Source organism: Camellia sinensis, chromosome 1 (genome assembly GCF_055761805.1).
Source record: "Camellia sinensis isolate YWXY chromosome 1, ASM5576180v1, whole genome shotgun sequence".
NCBI lineage: Eukaryota > Viridiplantae > Streptophyta > Magnoliopsida > Ericales > Theaceae > Camellia > Camellia sinensis.
Window position 1 is genome coordinate 6320533 of NC_138961.1, and position 5197 is coordinate 6325729.

At 35.4% G+C, this 5197-nt stretch overlaps 1 long non-coding RNA gene across 2 annotated transcripts; it reads right to left on the reverse strand.

Annotated features, from left to right (window-relative positions):
* Positions 1 to 271: 271 nt before the first annotated feature.
* Positions 272 to 3131, reverse strand: LOC145789497 (uncharacterized). Of its 2 annotated transcripts, none has more exons than XR_014327485.1 (4): positions 2977 to 3131; positions 2735 to 2794; positions 2188 to 2368; positions 272 to 513 (listed from the first exon to the last, which is right to left on the reverse strand). It is a non-coding gene; the product is annotated as an uncharacterized LOC145789497 (long non-coding RNA). The 2 variants fall into 2 exon arrangements; XR_014327487.1 differs by lacking the exon at positions 272 to 513 and adding an exon at positions 1071 to 1253.
* Between the last annotated feature and the right edge of the window lie 2066 nt (positions 3132 to 5197).

A 5197-nucleotide genomic window follows, 5' to 3' on the forward strand; every position in this document is an offset into this window, starting at 1 on the left:
GACGAAATTTTTAGTCACCAAATAACAAAATCAATGAAAACTTTCATATATAATTTGCAATAAATTCTCACGAAAAATATTTATTATTGACGAATAATCACTTTGTCATAATAACAAGTTAAAATGACGAAACAAATTTGTCACTAAACTTGTTCCATATTTTATATTTCAATTTAAATTATTATTTCACAAATATCTGTGCTTATATCCCAATAGCCTTTTAAATGTACTAAGAAATCCACTAGCTATTATACACCACTCCACAAAACAATTCACTAAACAATTATATTATAAATCAAAATATATCCATCAAACAATTTTAATAATAATTCATTACGTATAACAAAAAAATCATCAAAGCAAATCCCAAAATGAACTAACGTGGAGTCCACAAAAAAAGTCAACACTCAATCTTGATTTGCAACTACAACTAAGTATCACTTCAGTAAAAAAAAAAAATCAACACTTGATCTTGATTTGCAAGTATGCTTCCAAATGTCATCAAAAACCAATCTGCAAAAAAATAAATAAATAAATAAACAAGAAAAACATTAACATATTATCAATTACATTGTATAGACTACTAAAAAAAACACTTTTTGCGACCGCCACAAGCCGTCGCAAATAATAAAAATATAGTCACAAAAGACCTTTTGCCATCGTCCATGCGACGGTAAATGGGGGTCGCAAATGTGAGGGTGACAAATACTTTTTACGATGACAAGCAACGGTCGCAAATTATTCGCGACTGCCTAAACTATTTATGGTGACGGCTATTTTGCCGTCGCAAAAAACAAAGAAAAATGCTAACATGTTTTTTGGCGACCATTTTGTTACTGTCGCAAAAAAACAAAAAGCAAAAAAGAAAAAAGAAACATAAAAGCGTAACGTTAAGCATTCTAAAAATAGCAATGACAAGAATTCAAACAGTATAACATTGCTGTTTAATCAGGCATTCCATTTGAGTCTCAAAATTGGAGTCATATGTAAAAGTTATTACACTAAAAAACTAGAAAAAGTTCTTTTATTACATTTTGGACTTTAAAACACATTTGGGACTGCACAATTTCATATTAAAACACAGGATCTGTCTTCGTATTAAAATCCCAAAACCCAAAGAATGTGAAAATAACAATTTATTGAAGAGAATTTCCCTGTCTTGATTGCCAACATGGTTCTTCGCTCTCAAATTTTGATCTGGAAGTCACTAAACTTGTCCGAGTTCATAAACATAAGGTCATTCTTCTTCGAGTCTAAACAACAACTCAACAAAGCATATCAGAAAATTACTGAGTCAAAAGAGCATATCAATGCTATGAAAATTGTGAGGATCTTTTGAAGTGATTTTCTTTGCACACAAACAGAAATTCCAAATCCACTTACAATTACAACTTCCCTAGTATCAAATTCAGTATGGAAAGCAGATGTGAAAAAATTGAAGAAAACTAGACTAATAACAAAATATATAAATCTAAAAAATCAATCTCTGAGACACAAACAGCGAGTCCTACATCGAAACAATATGAGAAAGAAGAGGTGTATTTATAAGATGAGAAGTACAAGGTACGACCTTACTTGAACAAGATCTATTCTATAGGATCCGTCTTCATATTAAAAGCCAGAACAAAAACTATTTATTTTCCATCATTTTAGACTTTAAAACACATTTGGGACTGCACAATTTCATATTGAGAAGATTGACTGATATTATGAGCAACTAGATAAATGGAATTAGGCTTGTATTTTACCCAAATAATACTGTATTCAAACCTGCAGCCCACACCCCATCTGTTAGTCGACCAGATTAAGTCAATGACCTATCTAAGTTATGTTATCTTTACAAGAATGCTCACTGACTCATTAGCACTTATGGCAAGAATGGCCACAAAACACTAGAAAAAGACTCACCCTATATCAATTTTTAAATAACTTTTATCTGGTGTCATTAAGTTTTTTTCTACTTCTAAATATGATTACTTTTAAAGATCCACTGTGATAGGCCATTCAGGTGTATGAGGATGTTAAGATAGTTGACAGGGGTGAAAACACAGAAAAAGAGATGGAAAATGAAGAATATGGTGTCATGGATCACTCACTAGAATCCAATGGCAGTTCAAATCTTTCAAATCAAATCATTATTGTTATTTTTCATTCCTATATGAAATATGAGATGTATAAAAAACTCACCATGGAGATATATGTTCTTCAAATCCAAGCTTGCACCTGATCAATACACATTATGATGGGGAATATATCATAACACAAAGTACCCAATTTCTAGATCTTTCAAAGCTGCATTGAGGAAACAAGCAGCAGCAAGGCAACGACGATCCAAATAATGTTGCTCCAATTTCTAGATCTTTCAAAGCTGCATTAAATTAAAATAAAAAAAATCCAAATAATGTCGCTCCAAATTCCCAGCAAAAATATATATATATATATATATATATGAACAAAGCATCTACCAGAACGATCTCAAGTAGGCTAAGAATTTCTTATTCCATTAAAATTGAACAAAATTAAATTAAAGTATGAGTAGTATTTGTAACACATTAGTGTAGAAAACACAGAATCATACTTTTAAATCACCAATGGATCAAACTCCATTATGCACAGAAAATTAATAATTTCAATTTCAATAAATAGATATGCATAAATTGCTGCAAAATACAAAGAATATATAGAGACAGAGGAAAAAAAAAAAAACATGCCAGAGATTAATCAAAGGAAATACCTAAAAATGTTGATTTTGTGTTGCCCTAGAGAGATCATTTTGGACAATCCAAGGGGCGATCTGAGTGACAATGAATGAAAAATAGAGATTTCAAAAGAACCATAAAGAGAGAGCAAGAGATTGACAAACAAAGAGAGAAAGCAAGATTGAGAGAGACAGAGAGATAGAGAATGAGATTGAGAGGTTGAGAGAGTTCATACTGCCATTTCTTTGTTTAAGCTCAAAAGTGAGATGTAGATTACCTTTTTCTTTTTCTACTTTTCTGCTAAGGTGACTGTTCCTGTGTCCTGTGGACCTGTTTGGATATGAATCTGGACCACTCAAAGTCTCACGCGGATCATGTCCTGCCAAATGCTGGTTCAATTCGAAATTTTTTAACTCTTCGAAATCAACGAATTTCAAATTCTAGGGCTGAAAATCAAATTCATCGCCTGAGATTTGCACACAACTAACTCAGGTTTATGAGATATTTATCAAATCTCAAAACACTTCCCAGGTTTAGGACTTGGTAGTAGGGCTGGTGTTAAGCAGATTGCTGGGTACTTGAAGCTATTGGAAGCATGGATTTATGAGCATTTTCGCTTAGAAAGGCCTCATCCAAATTTGTCCTATTCTGATGAACAACCTTGCGTCTGTTGTTGGAGTCCGTAGAGAGATGGAAATTTTACAGAAGACCACTTCCAGACATTACGAGAGCAACTTGACATGTTACGTGCTAATAAGGTTAGGCATTTTGTAATAGTGTCATATTGTAAAAAAAAATAAGATTTCATAACTAACATTATGCATTGCCTATTTGTAGATCGAGTGGGATCCATACCATTTATGTAGGACACACCATCCACTTCTTGAGGTTGCATATTATACCGGATGTTTGAAATGATTTAATATTGTTGAACCCTATCAACCCAATAGGGTTTTGCGATAGTTTGGTAGGGTCCAAACCATCCCACCAGCACCATTATCTCCAGTTCGAGCTACACGAGGCAGTAAACCAGGAAAGTACAAAATCATGTATGAATACCATGACACGATATGAGTGCAGTGAGAGAATCATGTGTTGTCTATTAACGTTCGTAGTGTGCCTGTACAGCAGAGCCCATCTGAATGTGTACGGGGATATTATGAGTGGTATGCTCGTGTTTCACACCGAGTTGTTCAAAATCCTACGCATCACTCTCAGTTTGATCCACGTGTTCAACGTCCCGAGAATGATGTTACCATGGATGCTGAGTGGGTAAGCATATTGTGAATTAACTTATTTCACTTTTAAGTGGTTCACCATAAATCAGACACTAAGTACGATTTTTATCAATTTTTTTGCAGTGTAATGATGCTGCTTTCAATGTTGGTGCTGCAGTTCATAGGCTCGGTCGTGATGAGTGTGTCTTGCACCCTGACATGCTGTATGAAACCATTGGTCAGATGCTGCAAGTTCTTGATGGACAAAGTTTGGGATCTACATTGACACGTACAGAGCATTAACTCTACTATCATAAGCGTCGTAGGATGGACCGTACATAAGCATTGGGATCTAGTTTTTTTTTGATGTCATAGTTATGTGTTGACCGTACATGAGACTTGGGATGTAGTTTTTGTTTTGACATAATTTTTGTGAATGTCTAGCCCATACAGAGTTTGGGATATAGTTTTGTGTTGACCATACGTGAGAGTTGGGATCTAATTTTTTTTATGGCATAGTTTTTGTGAATGCCTAGCCCGTACAGAGTTTGGGATATACTTTTCCCTAGTGGCATAGTTTTTGTGGATGTCTTGGATCTTTGTGTAGACGCGCCCGCGGAGGGGGACCTCGCTACAGTTCGGACTCGATTTGTGTCACGGTTCTTAATCTGAACCAAAGAGTCCAAATCTGGAAAATCGTTTTGAGAAACAGATTTTTGAAAAAGTAGTGCCAAACATGGACTGCTTTGCCAGATACAGAGTCGCCACCTAAATATTTTTTAAAATGGGAAAATTTAGGAAACCCTGACTCGGTGCCGAAGGCCACATGTCCGTCATCACCGGAGTTGTCTCGGCTAGGGAGCTTGGGTACGATCGGGGAAGGTCAGCTATGAGCACCCCCTTTCGCCCGGTCCGAAGACCGGCCTCTACTAACCATGATATCCGATTTTGAAAACGCTATGTGTTCTTATTCCATTTATTAGCCCAGAATTACTATGTTATGCGCGCAGCAAACAAGTATAGACTAGATTGCCTAATTTGGAAATAAACATTGCATATCCGTTCGGTTTGAAAATGCTTTGGAATTTGCTACTCGCAAGTAGGCTAAAATACGGATTTCAACGAGTTTTTCCAACTCAAACAATCCAACCTTCACCCACAGGCATTCAAGCAGTTATAACACATAAGCATCTAGCCACATGTTAAGCATGCTGTCATGGTAACATTCACACTCATGCGATATGCTAAAGCGGAAATACTTACATCGTACTCCGTGCCAAA